This window comes from Equus przewalskii, chromosome 12 (assembly GCF_037783145.1).
Source record: "Equus przewalskii isolate Varuska chromosome 12, EquPr2, whole genome shotgun sequence".
Lineage (NCBI taxonomy): Eukaryota > Metazoa > Chordata > Mammalia > Perissodactyla > Equidae > Equus > Equus przewalskii.
In genome coordinates this window covers 20,693,035-20,714,539 of record NC_091842.1, presented here as the reverse complement: position 1 = coordinate 20,714,539, position 21,505 = coordinate 20,693,035, and the positions used below count along the sequence as shown (strand labels likewise).

The 21,505-nt window shown below is 49.1% G+C and overlaps 1 protein-coding gene across 1 annotated transcript in view; it reads left to right on the top strand.

Annotated features, from left to right (window-relative positions):
• The first annotated feature begins 10,673 nt into the window (after positions 1 to 10,673).
• The window catches only part of SBK1 (SH3 domain binding kinase 1), a 48,110-nt gene continuing 37,278 nt past the window's right edge, over positions 10,674 to 21,505 (top strand). Inside the window, exon 1 of the mRNA XM_008530945.2 lies at positions 10,674 to 11,485. The gene's annotated coding sequence lies outside the window, so the exon portion shown is untranslated. The remainder of the gene's footprint in view (positions 11,486 to 21,505) is intronic.

The following is a 21,505-nucleotide window of genomic DNA, read 5'->3' as shown; positions in this document are numbered from 1 at the left end:
ATATGCATTGGTAATGCTTTCAGCAGCAAGTAACAAAGACTTGAAAATGCAGATTTATTTTTCTCGCTTACCAGTAAATAAGTCATATTGTGTTGACTCAGTTGCTCAATGGTGATGTGGCATCTCTGTGATTCTCTCAGCCTGGACTTCACAGTGGCAAGATGGCTGCTGCAGCTCCAGGCATTGTGCCCACATTCTAAGTAGGAAGCAGAGGAAAAGAGATGGTGCCAGTCACACCTGGGCCTCTTTTTTGGATAAAGTAAAAGCCTTCCTGTAAACCTTGAGCAGCCTCTGCTCCCATCTTATTGATCAGCACTGAGAAATGCAGCCTCCCTAAGCTGTAAGAGAGGCTGGGAAAGGAAACAATTAGCTTTTCTAGACTGGACAGTGGCGGTAGCAAGAGAGAAGGAACTGAGGAATGCCAAACAGGGTCTACCACAGGAAAGTTTATTGTAAATATGGCAGGATAATATTTTTGGGACATTAACCTATGTTCTTTGCAATTTCCTGATATTTCATTTTTCTTCCCTGCTGTCAAGCCAAAATCTGTGCTTGTCATTTCAAGAGAGGAATGTGAGAGGGTGGAAAGCAGAAAAAAGCCATGAGTTTGGCTTTTGCATCCCAACAGCTTAAGTCCTTATTGGAGAAACATAAACACCAAAAACAGGACTTGCTGCCTTCAGCTCAGGTGCAGCTGAAGTGCAGGGAAAAAGAGAGATGTAGAGAGGTTCTGAGAAAAAGGGAGCGTCTGGGAAGTCTCTAGAGACGAGGCCCTCCACCTTACTTCTTGTGGGGGAAGCAGTGAGGCTTCAGAGAGGTTTGAGAAGCCAAGGGCAGATGGGAAGAATGCTTCAGAGTTCCCTGGTTCCCAGCGGGCACGGGAGCAGCAGAACCATCCCTGAGCCTTGAGGATGGTCCAGAAGAAGCCAAAAGAGCTGCATAGACAGAAATAAGGCGGCCTGTGTGAGCTGAAGGCCAGGAGCAGACGGCTGAGGGCTGATGCCTTGGGCACACCTGCATGGACAGAGGACTTCAGGACTGACACAGTCCACCATAGCTGGGCACTTCGAAAGCCACCCAGGAATTAGACACATTCACACAGTATGGGGGAAGTACCATCCCGGCTTGCAATAGAAATTACGCTGAGTTATGGAAAAAGTAAAGAAAGCTCTTCACGCACCCTTGAGTATGCAGGCTGAGGTCATAGTCTGTGGCAGAGACGGCTGGTTGCCTCCCCCAACATTCATTCTCCCCTTGCTCCTTAGGAATAAGCCCTTGCTTTTAGCTGGGCACTTTTCCCAGCCTCCCTTGCAGTGAGATATGACCATGTGACTAAGCGGTAGCCAATAAGATGTAAGCAAAACTGCTCCGTGGCACTTCCAGGAAGTTGCACTAAAAGGGTGGGACCCGCTCTTTGTCCCTTCTTCCTTGTTGCTGCCTGGAATAAGGCAGCTCCAGTAGCCATCCTGGTCCAAGAGATGACCTTGGAAATAGAAGGTGGGAGAGAAAGTGGAGCCTGAATCTCCTTGACATGGCTGTGCCATCTTGGACCGACGCCTCCAGACTTGTTTGACATGAATGGGAAACGCACTGTATTAGTCTGCTCAGGCAGCCACAACAGAGTGCCACAGCCCAGGTGGCTAAAATGACAGAAATGTAGTTTCTCACAATTTGGGAAGCTTGAAATCAGAGATCAAGGTGTCAGCAGGCCTCTCTCCTTGGCTTATAAATAGCTGCCTTCTCTGTCCTCACATGGTCTTCCCTCTGCATGTCTCTGGTCCTAATCTCCTCTTCTTATAAGAACCCCTATTGGATTAGGCACCACCCTAATGACCTCATTTTACCTTAAATTGCCTGTTTAAAGACACCATCTCCAAATACAGTGATATTCTGAGGTCCTGGGGTTAGGACCTAAATGTACAAATTGGGGAAGGGGGCTACCACTCCATAACCTACACTTGCCAGCAGGAGCCAGGCCCACCTTGCAGTGCAGCTCTGGGTAAATAAGCTCCCTGACCTCTCCGAGCCTCAGTTTCCTCTTTTGCGAAGCAAGGGGCTTAACATGCTGATGGCTGCTATTGTGCATTTTGCTTCTCAGAGCTCCCTCTGGGGCTGCTTTTCAGCTAAATTTAGAGCCAATCTGTCCCCATCGTGGGCTTGGTGGAGCTGGAGAAGGGTGTGGGTGGACTCACAAAGTGATGGCTACGGGCCGGCAGCCTCTCCTCTCCTGGCCTCCCTCTCCCGCTGTGAGGCTTGGGACTGGCTCAGGCCCTCCACTGACCACTGACTGTCCTCCCAGGATGCACTTGGACCAATTGTGGACAAGGCCTGTTCCCTTGGCCTGCATCTGTGCCCAGCCTGCTCTGGGCCTCAAAGAAGGAGAAAGAGTTATATTTGAGAAGAGTCAGTGCTAGGAACCTTCATTTTCCGGATGGAGAAACTGAGGCAAATCCCCATGCTTACACATGGGCCTTGAATCCCACCCCCTCCCACCTTCTTGACCACTTCTCTCTTCTACATTTTCAACCACTTTCAGCTGGATCCATCCCATTAACTTTTTAAAGAGTAAATAATTCACTGGTTTAGGGAAAAAAACCTAAAAACTAAAATAAAGTTACATTTGTCATCCCTATTCCCCATTTCCCCCACACCCCAACCCCTTTATGGTAATCACTTTTTAATTTTTCCCCAGTGTTTTTTTATGCAAATACAAAATATATTTTCATATTTCCCATTTCCCCCATGTCTTACACAGAAGATGACACTCGAAATATACTCTTCCTCCTCTTGCTTTTTTTCACTTAACAGTGTATCCTAGCAATCTTTCCATTACATGCATAGAAACTTTCTTCACTTGTTTATAGCAGCAAAATACTCCATTTTATGCATGTACCATAGTTTATTTAGTCACTGCCCTATTGATGGCCTCTTGGGCTACTTCCAGTCTTGTGAGAAAAAAGTCAACAGCAACAATCACTAACACGCACACACACACACACACACACGCACACACACATTTTCATCCATGTCAAGTAGCTCTATAGCATAAATTCCCAGAAGTGAGACTGCTGAGTCAAAGGACAGACACATTTGTAATTTCAATAGATAATGATAAATTGCCAATCATAAGAACTGTACGAATTTGCACAACCTGTCAGAAACATACACAAGGGCCTATGTCTCTTTTGCCCCACAAGAGTCAAAAGAAAAATGACAAACTAGGGAAAAATATTTGCAACTCATATCACAAGTGAAGGACTCTTCTGCCTAATATATAGAATTCTTAAAATCAATAAGAAAAAGACCAATGAACCAATCGAAAAGTGGGTAAAAAGCATAAAAAAGACGGTCTCTAAAGAAAAACTTCCCCTAGCCCTGTGAAAAGATGCCACGTTCACTCATAATAAGAGAACAGTACATCAAAGCATACTGAGAGGCTGTTTGCCACACATCAAAGAACGGCAAAGAAAATTCAAAAGTTCGATGTTTCATCAATATTTATACATTTTCAAAGTTCTCCCCTCTTAAAAACATAATAAATAACTCCCCTTTACGCTCTTCAGGCACTGCTTTATTTCTCTTCTCTTCTCCACAAGCAAACTTCTGGAAACAACTATCTAATGTCTCTGCCTCCATTTCCTACCTATTCAAAACACACTGCCAAGGCAGGGGTTCTCAGCTGGGGCGATTTCACCATCCAGGGGACATCTCTCATCTGATGGAAGGGCTGCTGGACACAGGAGAGGATTCTACTCCTTTTGTATGGGACCCCAAGGACAGACTTTGGGCTAGCGGGTGGAAGGCACAGAGAGCCCTTCCCACCGCCAGCAGCCATCCTGGGAAGCAGTGAGTTCCCCATCCCTGTCCTTCGCCTGGAATGCTTTCCCCCCAAGTATTAACATAACTTGCCACTCACCTCCTTCAGGTCTGTGTCACTCAAGTGTCACTTTATCAGTGAGGCTATCTGCAACCACCTTATCTAAAATTGCAAACCTCCCACTCTCTCTCTCTCTCCCTTGCTCCACTTCCATAGCATTTATCATTATATATTTTATTAATTTGTCTTGTTTATTATCTGCTCTCACCACTAGAATTTAAGCTCCATAAGGGCAGGGGTATTGATCTGTTTTGTTCATTCCTGAATCCCTTGTGTCTAAAACAGTGCCTGGCACATAGTAGGCGCTCAGCAAATACCTGTTGCCCAAATTCCTCCCAACTACCGTCAGAGGAGAGCGTTATCTTTATCCCCATTTCACAGCTGCAAAACTGAGGGACATAACGATGAAATAACTGGCCTGAGCAGCTTCCCTAGGTCTCCAATTCCAGGCCTTCTGTGTCCAGGCCCTGGGCCCTGAACTCCGCACTACACTGAAGTTACAAAATGCTTATTGCAGCATTGTCTGTAACAGGAGAAGCCTGGAAACAACCTAATTTCCCATCAGTAGAGGAGCGGTTAAATAAATTACAATACGAGCCATTCTGTAGTAGCCTATCAAAGCAACCTATAAACGAATTAAGCAGATCTATATGTGCTTTCTTTGGAATAATCTCCAAGATATTGTTGAGTGAAAACAGCAAGATGAAGAATAGTGCATTGTATGTACTCTTATCTATAAAAAATAAACACAATAATCTATCATAGGTTGGATGTGCAGGAAACGTTCTGAATGGATCCTCTAGAAACTGTTGACAAGGGAAAGGGGAGCCTGGGGTCTCTAGTGGGAAGAAGCCTTTGCATTCCATTTTGTATCGTTGGGATTTTAAATCATGTGTATGATTAACTTTTTTCCAGCAATGTAAATTTTCTGCATAATTTAAAATTCAAATAAATCTACGGGGTTCTTATAAAAATTAGCAGTCCCCTAACCCCACCCCTCCGTACTCCAGGTCTCTTCCTCAAGGCAAGGAATTCAACTCTTTTAGCTTTTCCTATTGTTTGCCATTCTCTTTCTAAGCCAGGGTTTCGCAAACTTTAAGGAGCACGTGAATCACACGGGATCTTGTTAAAACACAGGTTCTGATTCAGCAGGTCAGGGGCCGCTTCCAAGATTCTGCATTTCTAATAAGCTCCCCAGGTAATGCTGATGCCGCTGGTCCACGGGTCATTCTTTAAGTGGCAAGATTCTAAATAACGTGCTAATACAACTATTTCTAGATTTTTCTGTTTTCGGTCTTACTTCCTAACGTGGAAAATGGAAATTTAGTTCTCATGTACCCTTGCCCCCATCTCCCATACGCATACATCTGTCTTAATCCTCCCAGTATAGTTATATTCTCTATTTGGTTAAAATAATTTTTAGAATTTATATTATTCTGCCTTTGTAGATAATATCCACAGCTCAGCCATATCTTACACCATAATTACATTTCCTTTCTTTTTGTTTTCCCTGGAGTTAATAATTGCTTCATTTTCTCTTCATTTCACCTTCATTAACACATTCTCAAACCCTCCTAATGAAACTGGAAATGTCTTCCTGGTGGATTCATGCGCATCGTAGAATCTACATCTTAGCGCCTCTGTCCTCATGGCCCAGCGTAGACGGGCTGCTCCATACACTTCCTCAGTTAAAAAGACTGAAAACTGGACTAGTAAACAGAGCTCATGGCAGGAAGCAGAACGGAGTGTTTAGAGCCCTAGCTATGAGTTAGGCCTTCGTGACTGCTAACCGTATCCTATTCTCCCTTCTTCCTTTTAGTCATACCCGCCCCCCTCCCGCCCTAGTTTTTAGCAATGTATACGGCCTGCAGAGAGAGGCTGAATTTCCCAGTCTCCCTTGCAGCTAGGGGACTGACTACTTGCTGACAGAATACTCGTGGAAGTGAGGAATGCCATTTCTGCATCATTCCATCTTTCCTCCTTCTCAAGGACTACAAAAACATGAATATGATGCTTATAAACCAGTTTCAACCAAGAGGACCACCTACCTCTGGACCGTTAGCTGAAGAGAAAGAAAATTCCACCTTGTGATAAAGAAAACTTGGACTAAAATTGATTTAAGACATAACTTTTTCCACGTGACATAATTCACAAGCTCCTTCTGGGAAGACACTGGCATTCTTGACAAAACGCTTAAGCAACACTCTGATAAACTTTAATTCAAGTAAGATTCTTCCAGGAAGCGAGCTTCCAATCCACGCAGCTGTCGGTCAGTCAGGGTGCTAAGGATCTGGAATCAGACTTTTTCTTTTCCCGTGTCTGGCCGAACAAGGAATCTCTAACCATTCTCTTTCCTATAAAAAGGGAAGAGCTCTTCGAACTGACTTGGTCATAAGCCTCTTTCCTCATGGCAAACCTGAGATGAAACTTTGGGATATGCTCCTCATTAACCTGTCAGAAGATTTGTTTGAGCCACTGTCGTGTGAGGCCTCTTTGTTGCAGCAGCTTAGCTGCACCCTAATTAATAGAGAGAGACGGGCCATCTCCCACCCAACCCACTGGGCTGAGAATCCCCCGCAGGTAGGACTGTTTCTCTCTGGGCCTGTCTGGGCCCCACATGCACTACGCAGCACGTGGCCTGGAGTGTGCAGCCAGTGATGACTGAACTTGACGTGGAAATGAGAGCTGGCTGTGTTCGTATGTGCATCCCCCTCAGACTATGAAAAATGTGGGTTCTGTCCCAGAGGATCATTCAGGTCTTTAGTGAAGGACTTTGAAAAACACCAGCCATGCTCAGGCGTGCCAAAGGAGACACTTTTGGACACTTTGGCTTACATGGTTTTCCCTACAATCCCACAAGGTAGGAATTTAGAGTAAACCTGGGCAGCTTTTCCTGCCCACCATCCATGAGGGTAAAGAGGAATTGAGAAATGAATTAAAACAAGGGAGGGGCCCGGTGCAGACCAAGAATAGCAACATGCCAAGAACTCCGCCTTCTGCACATCTGAATCCAAAATGGAAAATAAGAGGGTGTGGGGAAATGTCCACAGGGGCCTGGGTGGCCAGGACAGGTGAGGCCTGGCAGTTACCATTCTCCACGTTCTGGTTCCTGGGTTCCAGAGAGCCACGGCATTAGGCTAGGAACCCAGCAGACAGCCCCTGTGGATGGTCCAAGCATTTCCAGCCAGGCAGGCATGGGCCCTGAGTCCATCGGGAAAGGCTGGGTTCTCAGGGAAGCAGGCAGTGCCTCTCCAAGGTGGAGACATCTCAAGCCTCTTCCTTTTCTGGAGGCTCATTGCATTCTGGAAACATTAAAAAATGTGAAGAACAGCATTATGAAGATCGTGGTGTATCTTAAATGTTTACTCTTCCCCTAACTAACACTTTGAACACATACACACAAGTACAATGCAATATAGTTATTCCCTTCACAAGATAATGATGGGATTCATAAAAGCCATTGACCCAGGGGTACCCCCTGGGAGGTCTAGAGGGAGGATGTGGTTGGAGATGGAACACGCTCTTAATGTCCCATGAATGGTCTGGGTCTCAATCCCATCAGAGAAATTGTCATGCCTGAATGTGTAACTGCACATTCAGAATGAATGTGATCAGAATGTTTACACTTAAGGCTCTTCAAACATGTGAGGCCTGGGCCAGATTCTCCTCTTGCCCGAGACAGGTCTGTGAGCCGGGCCTGAGCCCAGGAGGATGATGGAGCTGACCCTGAGTGCTAGGCAAGGGAAGGCTCGCCCAGGTCCCAAAACACCAGGGCCAAGGGCTGCAGGCCTGACTCCAGCCACCAAAAGATGGTGGGGCTGGCCCTGCTGGTGCATTTCTGGCCCCTAGGTCTGGCACAGGGGACAGAAGGGGCCAGGAGGGGCCACCATCTCTCTTGGAGAGGGGGCAAATGGCTCAGATTTAAGGGCTCAGACCCTCCTAGACACTTGCAGCAGAGTTTGGAGCTGCCTGGCAACTCTAGTCTTCTCTCCTCTGGCTGGAGACAGAAGAGGGTCGGGCTGGGAGAGGGGAAGGTAGTCTCAGGCCGCTGCAAACTGGGTCTGAGCCTCCACTCCCACTGCCAGCCCAGCCACCCAAGCAGGAGACAGACAGGGCTTCACAGCCACTGAGAATTAAAACCTATTGATTTTCCCCATTAGCTAGAGAACGCCATCAGAGTGCATTAAAACCAGGCAGAGCACCAGCATCGTGAATAATTAACATCGGCAAATGACAACACCACAGGCCCCAAGGAGGGGGGAAGGGGCACCTGGAGGCCTGGGGCTCCCTGACCTCTTCTGACTCCCACCCTGGGGAGCCATAGTCTGAGCTGCCCTTCCCTCCCCTCCTCCTCCCTGAATCTCTACTCTTCCTCTTGTCCCCTCTCATTTCCTGTCCTTTCCTCAAAGAGACACTGAGTCTCCAAGGCAAGCAACCCCAGCTGACACTGGAGCAGGGAGGCCAGAACGCTGAGCTGAGAGTCAAGAGCACCTGGCTCAGGGCCAACCCCATGGCCTAGTGGTTGGGTTCATGCCCTCTGCTTTGGCTGCCTGGGTTCCTGGGTTTGATCCCAGGCACAGACCTACACCACTCATCAGCCATGCTGTAGAGGCAACCCACATACAAAATAGAGGAAGATTGGCATGGATGTTAGCTCAGGGCAAATCTTCCTCTAGCCAAAAAAAAAAAAAAAGAGCACTCAACTCTGGCCATGTATCACTGGTGGTCTCAGAGGAGTCAGCCCCTTTCGGGGCTCATTCCCTCCTCTGTGCAGGGTAGGGCTCAAATTCACTGGCCTCCAGCTAAGCCTCTAGCTCTGTGGTTCCAGAGAGGAACACAGCAGGTCCATAGCCCCCATCAGAACCTGGGACCCCTAGGTCATTCCTCCCAGCCCAGCCTACGGGGTGCCTTTGTACGAATCAGAAAAAAAGTTACCCATTTTGGATAGAACCAATTCAAAAGAGGCTCCCTTCTGGGTGGACCAATTAGATGCAAGCATGCCCTCTGAAGAGAACAATTAGAAAAAGGCAACCCTTTAGGTGGACTAATTTTAGAAAGGCACTTTTCAGGCTGACCAATAAGAAAAAGGCAACATTTTGGGTGAACCAATTAGAAAGAGGCGACACCAACCCCCAGGTTCTTGCTGTTCTTAAGGTGCAAGCCTTGGCAGAGCAGAGGTGGGGCTGGATATCAACCCCTACTCACCATCTGCCAAGATGCCCTGTGCAGTGCGAGCAGCCTAAACAACTGTACATGGGAGCCATGTCCCTGGCCCCTACATTTTCTTGGCCAAGGAGGCCCAGATCTGTCTTTCCAACCAGAATAATTGAGTTCAACAAATTTAGATGTTTCCTTCCAAGTTTCTCTGTCCTCCACCCACCTCCTCAGCCCCTCAGCTGACCCAAATTCCCACTTCCATCCTCCCCCGACTCATCCTTCCCCGTGAGAGGCCTGGAAGGAGCAACTCCCACACCTCTGACCAGGTCGCCTCCATCTTCTTCCTGCCTTGCAGGGCACCATCTATCCTTTCATGTCTCTGGGCCTTTGCATATACTCTGTTCTCTCTGCTGGTGATGCCCCACCTCTTGAGCCCCCTGGAAAACTCTATGCTTTCTCTAAGACTCATCTTAAAGACTTTCTCCTCTGCTCCTCACTCCCTTCCTCAAATGTGCCAGTTCTTGTCTCTGGGCCTTTGCACCTGCCAATCCCTCTTCCTAGACCATCCCCCCCAGATCTTCTGACTGGCTCCCCCTCCTCCTACTAGCCACAGCTCACTGTCACCTCCTTGGGAGTTCTTTCCTGAACATCCTATCAAACCACCTCCCTATCAGCCTCTCTCACATCTCGCTGTTTTATTTTTTCATAGCACTTTTCACAATCTGAATTCATTTTTCCTTTATTTGTTGATGCTTCCAGGGTCACTGTGAATAGTCGTGCATGTTGTAAATTGCAGAGGAGGTAAGTGGGGCTGAAACTATAAGCTAGTGCTCAGAGCTGCAGCTGCCTGGAGGGAGCACCTTTTCCTAATTCACACACTGGCACCATGAGAGGAGTGCAACAGCCCTCTTGGCCTCCCACCATGACCTGCAAGCCCACCGAGGCAGGAATAGCATCTGCCCTCTCCACTGCTGTGTGCCCAGTGCCCAGCACAGTGCCTGACATGTAGCAGGTGCTCAATAAACATTTTTCAAGCAAACAAGTTCTACTTAGATTCTGTCACTCCTACCCTCTTCCTGCACTCCTCAGCAGAACACACCAGGGGCTGCGTGTGGTCCATCTCTGGGTCCCACAGAGGCTGCGTACAGTTCTTCTGGGGTGGATCCCACAGGAAGCCAGCAACGGAACTGGACCCACAGTCTGGGATGGTAACTGTTTGTTAAGGGAATGTGGGGGCACTCAGTGAGTTGAAGGGTAGATGTGTGAGTGGAGGAATCCTGGGGGTGCTCCCTCGAGCTCAGAGCCCTGCCTGTCCCAAGGGCACTGCCCTGAGCCCCCAGTCCCACCTGGCTCCCTGGAAGTGCACATGGCAGGTTCAGGTGGCCTGGGTACTCTGACTGAGATCCAGGTGCCAAATGCTGCACAGAGACACACAGTCAGGAGGTGGCATCTGAGGGTCCTGCAGAGGCAGGTCAGGCTCAGGCAGGGGCGGAACTGAGGCACCACCCTTCCCTCTGCTCCCTGTGGCCACCCACCGGCCAGCCTCTCAGCTCTGGCAGGGAAGGAGTTAACCTCTCAGCTTCTCAGCATGAATGTGGAGCTATTAATACCCACAGCCAAGCCAGTCTGCCAGAGCAGCCACTGGAGTCGGAGGGAGCAGGGAGCAGAGGGAGCGATCTCCAGTCTGAGCCAGCGCTGGAGCCAGGGCTCCAGGGGCAAGAACTTTTCTCAGGGACAGTGTGGGTGCGGTGCCAGCCTCACCTGGTCCTCATTCACCTTTCAGCTTCAGGTCCTGACCCTCCCTCCTGGAGGCCACCCATGCCACACACCCCAGTGGAGGAGAACTAACTTTCTCAGGGGAACCACCTGCGTTGCCGTGCTAGCTGGACAGGAGGAGCGGACGCCTGGACAGACAGATGAACACATGGACAGGGCATCTGCGAGCCTGTCCTCCCAGTCTTGCCTCTGACAGGCAGCAGTAGAGTTGGCAGCAGAGGGGCCTAGGGCTCCACAAGGGGCAGCGAGGGGCCCTGCTGGACCGTTGTCCACCAGCGAGCCACCTCTGAGTCCCGGGGGCTGGCAGCTGCTTCCAAGGCCCAGTCCTGTGGCTGAAAGCCCTGTGGGTCAGGACAGTCCCCAGCAGACAGAGCCACAGGCTCTTCCACCCACCAAGGCGACGGGTAACCTGAGGGAAAAGGCACAGGTGGCAGGTAGGCAGGCGCGGGGCCCTGAGGCCAACAGGCTGCTGACCCTGGAGTGCTCTGGCTCAGGGACCCCTGCCCAGCCCAGGGACGATGTTGCTGAGGCTGCCACCGGCCACGCCTGCGCTGTCCTGGAGCTGCCTCCAGCCTGGCCCCTGGGCTGTGGAACAGAAGATGTGCCAGCCTTCTGCTTCGTCTGCTTTCACAGGGAGGAGGAGGAGGAGTTGCTGGAAGAGGTCCCACTACAGAGGTCAGTGCCCATGGGTGGGCAGCGGGTGGGCAGGGCAAGGGCGCACGGCTCAGACTTGGGGCCCCTTGGGGCCTGGGAGACCTGTGTCTGAGTCTCTCTATCTGTTCCCTGCCTAGCACCCACTGCCGCCTCCCTGTGTCTGACTCTCAGCTCTCTCACCTGGTTGTCACCACAGGCTCCTGCCTGTCTCTCTCATCCTGGCCCCACAGTGACCTTCTTGCCCTCTCCCATTATGGTCAAGTCCCCCCTGCTCAGAGCCCTCCATAGCTCCCAGCTCCCACAGGATGAATTTGACACCCAGCTGAGCTTTCAAGGCCTGCTTGATTGGGCCGACCCCACCCACCTCACCTTGCCCTGCTCCCCTATATTCACTGCCCAAAGTTCCCTTCCCCTGCTTCCCCTCCATCCAGGCCTAGCTGCAATGCCTCCTCCTCTGGGAAGCCCTCCAGGAAGCCCCTGCTCCACCCCGAGCTGAGAGCCACTTTTCCTCCCTGCGCTGGCACCTAATAGTGTTCAGTCTTTGTTGAATTAATAAGTGAAAATGTCTGAATGTGTATATGCTGGAGCATGTGTGTGTGTGTCTATGTGTGTGTGTGTGTGTGTGTGTGAGAGAGAGAGAGAGAGAGAGAGAAAAGGGAGAGAGTGGGGAGCTGGGGAAATGGAGTTTCGTGTGACTGTGATTGGGCATTTGGGGGTGAGTGTGTGTGAATGTGCATACACGTTTGTGGGAATGGATGTGAGTTCTATGAATGTGTGTGGGAGAGGGGCTGTGCACTGTGCCTGGGTGAGGGTGCATGTCCTAGGACCGTTGTCCCTTTTGTCAGCTCTCCCCATCCCCACCAGCAGGGAAACCCAGGCTCCAGCCAAATACATTACCCAAGCTGTGACCACAGGCTCTGGGAGTAGATGGGAAATCCACGGGGGAGACAGGGTGACCTCTGCTCCAGCACAACCCGCCCACGCCTCCATCATCGCCTGAGTCAGCACTGCCTCGGGTTGGGGGAAGGGCAGGCGCAGGGACAACCCAGGTGCCCCTCCAGGCCCCTTGCAGGAGGGCAGGGGGGGTGGTCTCCTGCAGCCCAGGCCAGGTTCCTCTCTGAATGTCTCTGTTTCCTGGGTCTGTAATTTTCCCTCTGTGGGCCTTTGTCTCCTCATCTGTGAAATGGGAGGATGCTCCCTGCCATGGTTGTGGGGTCATCATTGCACAAGCAGTGACTGAGCACCCACGGAGTGCCAGAGCCTGAGCTGGGGGCTGGGGCCCCAGGCCCAGCCCTCACAGGGTCACACCTGCCAGGAGAGACAGACAGGCAGACAGATGCATTTGGCAGAGTGATGGCACCTTGATGGGCGTGGGTGTACTGTGCTCAGGTTGTCAGGAGGAAAGACTGAGCCCTTCTGCCCACAGGAGCCCTAGCAGACCCTGTGTGTCTGTCTTAGAGTGAGATCTTCTCCCAGGTGGGGCGTGAAGTTGAGGAAAAGGCACTACAGGCAGCGGGGATGGCAGGAGCAAAGGCTTGGTGGCATGAAAAAGAAACTGTGTGCGGATGGTAGAGCCGAGGCAGGGACGGCAGGGGCAGATGGCAAGGACCTTGACTGCTGAGCCAAGGACTTGATCCAGAGGCGGTGGGGTGAGCAGTGCAAAGGGCTCGAAGCAAGACAGGGCCAAGTTAGGAGATTCAATGGGACGATAGGTGTAGAAGTGCTCCTGAACCCCTGAGCAATGGACTCCCGAGAGAATCATTATTTTCATAGGAGCTCAAGATGCTTGTGGAATGAATGAATGAACGCATGAATGAGTGAATGAATGACTATAACACGGGAAGATAGGACATCAGAATCATCTGAGTCGACTGTTAAAAAATACACACTCTTGGGGGCCAGCCCCATGGCCGAGTGGTTGAGTTCGCACACTCCGCTTCGGAGGCCCAGGGTTTCTCGGACATGGCACCACTCATCAGGCCATGCTGAGGTGGCGTCCCACATGCCACAACTAGAAAGACCCACAACTAAAAATACACAACTATGTACCGGGGAGCTTTAGGGAGAAAAAGGAAGAATAAAATCTTTTTTAAAAAAATGCACACTCCCAGCACCTGCTGGGGCCTCTGCAGCCTCAGGTCTTAGATGGGTGGGTGCGGGATTTTAACCAGTCCTGCCAGGTGAGCAGCTTGAACAAACCAGCATTTGAGAAACCCCAGAATAGACAGGCGCAGGCCTAAGAGTCAGGCACCCATGAGATCCTGCTCTCCTCCCCGCCCTCCATCTCCCACCTCCAACTTTAGGGCCCCCCTACCCCCTAGCGGCTGCCCCTCTGCCTCCTGCCCTGGGAGTATGGTGGCTTGCATTTGCAGGAGCTGGTCTCCTTTCCAGCTGGTGGGTGCTGGCCCTTTAAGGCCTGGGGAGGAGACACCGCCAGGCTGGGCAGAGACAATGACCACAGGTGCCAGGTAGTGTAGCTAAAAATACTGAGTGATGTGGACACCAGGCTGTGGGAGCCAGGCAGTGCTGGCTGGGAAAGCTCTGAAGTGATTCTTTCCTACTGGAAGGGGGGCAGTGGGCAGTGAGGTCTGGTGGGGTCACCTTGGGGGCTTAGAGGAGACACCCCCCACCCCCACCCCTCTCAGCCATTCTCCAGCCTCTGGAAGTCGCCAGGATTGACTCCCAATAGCCAATTACCACGTTTAGAAGCCCTGCGTCATGCTGACTCTGTTGCATCCTGCTTCTCTCTGACCCTGGGGAAGTCATTTCTTCTCTTCGGGCCTCTGTAAAATTAAAGCTGATTTTCTCGGCACTTATAAGGACAGAGAGGCAATGACGGGTGCAGGCAACTGGTTCACTCATTTGTGGATTCAGTAAACTTTCCCCGAAGCCTCCTGGATGTTGAGGCCACAGAGATAAACACGACCCGGCACCCCTCTAGAGGAGCTCGCAGCCTAGTGAGGACAGGACACATACGCTCCAACCATTCCACGCAGCGCAGTGTGCTGTGATAGAGGTGTGAGCACCGTGCCCTCGGTTTCTGTTGTGGGAGGATGCAAGAATACATCTGCATTGGATGAAAACTTGTCAGCAAAAGTGTCACCCACAGTGTTGCTCACCAGCCACCTACACATGGTGCTTTGGTGTATTAATTAAGGTGAGGCTAGCTTTTGTAACAAATAAGCCTAGAGATCGCAATGACTTGACGATAGAGCCTTATGTCCTGCTTATGCAAAGTCTAGAGGGGGTTGGGGTGTGGGGGAGACCCTGCTCCACTTAGTCTTTCGGGGACTCAGGCTCCTCCCACCTGTGACTCTGTCATCACCTCAGGCCTCAGAGTCCACTGCTGGATCCTCTGCAGCCGCTGACAGATGAAGAAGAGAACAGGGATTGCATGTAGGTTTTGATGAGCCAAAGCTGGAAGTGGCCTACTTCACTTCTCCCACGTGCATTGGCCAGAACAGCTAACTGCAGGAGAAACAGGGAAACGTAGCCCAGCTGTGAGGACTTCATAGGGTTCTTGTGAAGACGAAATATTTGGTGCACATGAAAGCATCTGGCACATAATAAGTGTCCAGTGTGTTCATTCATTCATTCATTCTATCATTAATTCATTCCACAAATTTCATTGAGCTCCCTCAGTGGACCGGCACTAGAGACTGGACGGTGAAAATAACATCTCTGCTCTCACGGGGCTGACGCTGAATGGGAGATCTGAACAAAACACAAGGACACAAATAAACAAATATGTTCATAGATGTTCGAAACCCAAGTTAAAGATACAACCAGAGGGATGATGGGGGAGACGCTCCCTTGGCATAAAGTGAAGAGGGAAGGTAGGGATGTTTCATCAGAAACCTAAAGAATGAGAAGGAGCTGGGCAAGGTGGGGGCAGGAGCATTCCAGGCACAGAGAACAGAGAGTGTGAATGCTCAGGGGCAGGCTAGAGTGTGGGGAGTGCGAGGAAATATCAGGTCAGTGTGGCTAGAGCAGAGTGAATGATGGAGAGGGTGACATGAGTGATGGAGAAAATGACATGAGTGATGGGGAGAGTGACGGGGTGATGAGGAGAGTGATACAGTGATGGGGAGAGTGATACAGTGATGGGGAGAGTGACATGGTGATGAGGAGAGTGATACAATGATGGGGAGAGTGACAGGGATGATGGGGAGAGTGATGAGGTGATCAGGAGAGTGACATGGTGATGGGGAGAGTGACATGGTGGATGGGAAGAGTAACAGGGGCAAGGGGGAGAGACAGGAACCCAGTAGATATGTAAGCCTTGTGGGCCATGGTGAGGAGAGTGGGGTTCATTCTGGATGAGACTGGGAAGCTTTTGGAGGCTTTTAAGTGAGGGAAAAGTTCTGATGTAATTGACATTTCAAAGATGTCTTGGGAAGAATCAATGGCAGCCGGGCCAGAGTGGACAGGTAGCAGTGTGGACATGGTGATGATGGAGGGAGTGTGGCAGCGGCCTGGACCAACTCAGGCCTCATAGATGGGGGAAGTAGATGCCTGTAGATATATTTAGGAGACGGAACTTGCTGATAGGTTAAAGGAAGAAGGGAATCGAGGTGAACCTGAGGTTTCTGGGTTGGATAAATGCATGGATGATGGGAAGGCTCAGTGGATGGAAGAGATGCGGTGAGAAATGTGAATTCTGCTTGAAAGCGCATGAGATGTCCAAGTGAAGATGTCAAGTGAGAATTTGGTACCAAGAGTCTGGAGCTCACGATGGGAGGCTGTTGCCTGGTGATAGAATATAGAGACATCAGCATAAAGATGGCATGAAAGCCATGTGCATGCAGTCGCAGGAAGCAAGAGAAGAGCATCCCAAGGAGGAGGGAGACAGTGGACAGCTAGCTTCATAGATGCCAAACAGGCAACGAAAACGAGGGTGGGTTTAGCGACACAGAAGTTGACAGTAACCTGGATAAGAACACTTCATGAAGAGGTGGAGACAAAAGCAGCTCCAAGTGGAGATTTCTGGTTAAAGGTGGTGGACTGAATGCACCTTTAACTTCTCTGTGTCCTGAAACCCCAATCAAAGGAAGCGAGGGGATCTTTCCAGTATGCACATTAGTCTTTTGCTGCTGCCCTAACAAATTACCACAAACTTAGTTGCTCAAGACCAAACAAATTTATTATCATACAGACTATATGTCAGAAATCCACCACAGGTCTCTCTGGGCTAAAATCAATGTGTTGCAAGGGCTGCTCTAGGAAGAACTTTCTTTTCTTTTCTTTTTGAGGAAGATTGGTCCTGAGCTAACATCTGTTGCCAATCTTCCTCTTTTTTTTTCTCCCCAAAGCCCCAGTACATAGTTTTATATCCTAGTTGTAGGTCATTCCAGTTCCTCTATGTGGAATGCGGCCACAGCATGGCTTGGCAAGTGGTATGCAGGTCCACGCCCAGGATCCAAACCAGCAAACCCTGGGCCGCCAAAGTAGAGCATGCAAACTTAACCACTCGGCCATGGGGCTGACCCCTGGAAGAACTTTCTGGAAGCTCTAGGGAAGAATCCATTTCCCTGTCTTTTCCAGAAGGCACCTAAACTCATTGGCTTGTGGCCCCTCCCTCCAGCAAGGCAGCATCTCTCTGGCCCTCCTTCTGTCATCGCATCGCATCTCTTTCTCTGACCACAGCTGGGAAAGGTTTTCTGTTTTCAGGGCTCCACGTGATTAGACTGGGCTCACCTGAACAATCCAGAATCATCTCCTCATCTCAAGACCCTTAACCTTAATCACATCCGCAAAGTCCCTTTTCTCCATGTAAGGTAACGTACTTCTAGGTTCTGGGGATTGAGACGTGGACATTTTAGGGGGCCATTATTCTGCCTCCCACAGTATAAATCAGCAAGAACTAATAAATTGAAAAAGGAGACGACAGGAACAAAATTTTGGAAGCTGGAAAGAAAATACGTGGTAAGGGATTTAGCAGTCTAATGACAGTTGTCCCTCAAGTCCCAAACTGGGAGCGAGAAAAGTCCAAGAGCGCCACGGTTTACCCTAAAAAACCCCAAAGGTGCTGATGTTGATTGACGAAGCACCCCTGGAAATGGGAGTAAAGCTGGGGCCAAAAACAGTCGGATTGGTCTGCGAAGCACTTTAATCCTCAGATTCCTTCTCTGCTCAGCTGGGCAACTGCCCCTCCCCCACCCCAACAAAGGCTGAAGGTTTACTGTCCAGAGAGGATGAAACACAGGGTCTCTGAACTGGAGGAGACCGCACGAGAGGAGGGGAGTTCCAGCCCGAACCAGAGGCATTATTTGAGCACCGCACCTGACCGTGGGAAGCCCTGCCCCTGCCCCTGCCCCCGCCGCCTGGGGCCTCCTCCCTCTTGGCTCCCAGAACAGTGAGGTTAGGACTGAACTCTCCAGGCACGACAGTCTGTACATCAGCCTCCAAATGTGTCAATGACAGTATTCTGTTACTGTTGTTGTTGTATTTCCTGTTTTAGTTTTCTTCTTCCTGCCTCTCTTCTATTTCCTCCAAATTTCTTTTCTTTCTGTTTGCGTTAGTTCTGTCTTTTAGAGTCTGACTAGCAAAGAAAAGAATACCTAAATAGGTTGGCATCAGAGATTTCCCAATCAGACATCTCACCCAGAACCCTCCATACTGAGCCCCTGAGTCAGACAGCACCCCCACCCCAGCACAGGCCTACTCAGCAGCTGGCTTTTATAGGTGCTATTTTGTGTTCTTTAACTAAGGCATGGTGAGAGTGAGATGCAAAGATCTTAAGTGGTCAGTGTAATGCGTGTTGTCAACAAATGTGTAACCCACACCTCAATCAAGATGTAGAATATTTCCACCTTCCCAGAAAGTTTCCTCCCCACCACACACACGCAAAGGCCCTATCCTTTCACTCTTTAAATCTCTTAAATATGAGCAGATAACCAGGGATCATCAACATTTGAGAAAAACCTCTAATATAAAAGGCAGAACAGAAACAGAAAGACAGAATTTGGAGGAAACAGAATATACAGGGAAAAGAAAACTTGAAAAAACGAAACTGCTATTACTACATCCAGAGACTTAGGGAAGTATATTGTAACTATGAAACAAAAACTAGGTGCTGTTTTGAACGGAAAAAACACTCCGAGAATGGACAAAACAAAAATGTTCTTAGAAATTAAGAATATCTTAGCAGAAATGGAAAACTTACTTAAAAGGGTTAGAACAGGGGCCAGCAAACTATGGCCTGCAGGCCAAATCCAGCCTGTGGCCTGGTTTTGAAATATAGCTTTATTGAAACACGGCCGCATCCATTCCTTTACGTGCTGTCTGTGGCTCCTTCACAGAGGCAGAGCTGAGGAGTTGTAATAGAGACCATATGGCCCACAAAGCCTCAAATATTTACCACTGGGACCTTTATATAAAAAATTTGCTGACCCCTGGCTTAGAAGATAAAGTTGAAGAAATTTCCCAAAAGGTAGAGCAAAAAGATAAAGATACACACGTCAGTTTGAATGCCTCCAGTGAACAGATGCCGAGCTGGAGTTAGGAGTGCAAGAAGTCCTAGGGGGCTGATGCCAGTGGAAAATAAAGGAGCAGGAAGCAGGATTGGGCAGGGAAGCTTTTCAGACAGTCATGTAGATCTGACACCTGTGAAAGGAATGAGAGAGGGAAACGGATCTGGGCAGAGAGAGCCTGAGCTTCACGCAGATCAAACAAGTCTTGGCCAACCCAGTGGGGCCCCCCAAGCAAGGACTGCGCCTTAGAGCGGCCCCACGTTAGGCAGAAATGGCCAGGCTCCAGTGTCCTTGCTGCGCCCGGTCATTGGTTGAGGCTGCCCAAGAAGACCTTGGTCTTGGCTCAAAGGCTGTGGCAGATCTCAAATGCTGGAGGCTGTCAGCCAACTATACTCCTCACAGCTAAGTGACAGGGAGAAGCCAGTGGGGCAGCTCCATGGCTGCCACGATGTGGAAATAAGAAAGAAAGAGGACCAGTGCAGGAATCTAACACCTGACAAAGGAGTTCCAGAAAGAACAGAGAAAAGGAGAGGAAATGGTTGATGAAAAATTTCAAACATTTCTCAGAACGGAAGGACCTGAGTTTCCAGATTGAAAGGGCCCACTGAGTGTCCAACCACAGGGTAAAAAGAGACCCGCACCAAGGCCAGTCACCAGTAAATTTCAGCACACAAGGGCAAGAACATTCTACAAGATTGTGCCAAGGATTAAGAATCTCAACAGCAATCCTGGAAATCCTCTCCAGAAGAGAAGGGAACAGTTTTCAAAGTGTGAAAGAAAATTCTTTTCAGCCTAGACCTCTATATCCAGCCAAACCATTAATAAAGTGAGAATAGAAAAAAATATCTTTTTAGATACAAGGGCTCAAAAATTTTACCTCCTAAGCACCCTTTCTTTAAAAAGCTACTGGAAGATGTGTTCCGCTAAAACAAGTGAGTAAACCTAGAAAGAGTAGGACTGGGACCCAGCAAACAGGGGCGCCAAGAGAAGAGAGAGCCGAAGGGCGTCTCGCAGATTCCCACGGCATGCAGGCTCCCGCATCTCCTCCTTTACCTCAGGTCCCTGTCCACTTCTAGACCCCTGCACAGGAAAGCTTCCTCATGGAGTTGGCTTCTTGTCCCCGCTCTGCCACCTCCCAGTTTCTCTTTGTTCTTACCATTACTTCCATTTTCCTTCTGTAAACATAATTTCTATTTTTATTCAAGTTAAACATGCCCATAGTTTAGAATCGAGAAACATGTGCAGGCCCCACTCCCATTTCCTGCTTCTCCCTAAGAACCGTTTCCCTTCTTTTAGTAATTTTCACCTCTGAAAATCCCAGGGCAGCATCTCTGGGCAGCAGGCCTGGAGGGCAGGTAGTTCACACTGGAATAAGTCAGAAATAGAGAAGATTTCTTCAAGGTGTTGAAATTGATAGAATATCTAATGTGTTTGAACTTTTCAGAGATTTACACAACAAGGAGAGAATATGGGTTGAATTAGACATAAACACATAGAAAAATGAGCCCTCCCTTCCCCCAAAAAAGAGTTATTAAACCCAGGAAACAAAACTTTTGTGCAGAGGCAGCCCTGATGGTCTAGTGGTTAAAGTTCGGTGCTTTCACTGCCTTGGCAGCCAGGTTCGTTTCCCAGTCTCAGGACCACACCACCCATCTGTCAGTTGCCATGCTGTGGCAGTGGGTCGCATAGAACAGCTGGAAGGACTTACAACCAGGATATACAACCATGCACTGGGGCTTCGGAGAGGAAAAAGAAAAAAGAGGAAGATTAGCAACAGATGTTAGCTCAGGGCGAATCTTTCCCCGCAAAACAACAACAACACTTTTGTGCAGAAAAGGAAATTTTAAATTTTAAATCTCTGCTCTGCAAAAGATGCTGTTAAGAGAATAAGAAGACAAGCCATAGAGTGGGAAAAAAATATTTGCAGAAGACATCTGATCTGATATAGAACTGTTCATCTGATAAAGGACTGTTATCCAAAGTATACAAAGACCTCTTAAAGTCAACAATAAGAAAGTGAACAATCCAATTAAAAAATGGGCAAAAGATCTGAGCAGACACCTCACCAAAGATGATATACAGTTGGCAAATGAGCATATAAAAGATGCTCAACATTACACGTCATTAGAGAACAGCAAATTAAAACAACAAGTTACCACTGTGCACTTATTAGAATGGCTAAAATCCAAAACATTGACAACAACAAAATGCTGGCGAGGATGTGGAGCAACAGGAATGCTCACTTATTGCTTGTGGGAATATGAAATGTTACCCCCACTTTGACGGACTGGCAGTTTCTTACAAAGCTGAACATAGTCTGATACAATCCGCAACAGAATTCCTCAGTATTTACCCAAATGAGTTGAAAACTTATGTCCATACAAAAACCCGCACATGGATGTTTATAGCAGCTTTATTCATAACTGCCAAAAATTTGGAAGTATCCAAGATGTCCTTCATAGATGAAGGGATAAACAAACTGTGGTACATCCAGACAGTGGAATAATATTCAGTGATAAAAAGAAATGAGCTGTCAAGCCAAGAAAAGATGTCGAGGAACCTCGAATGC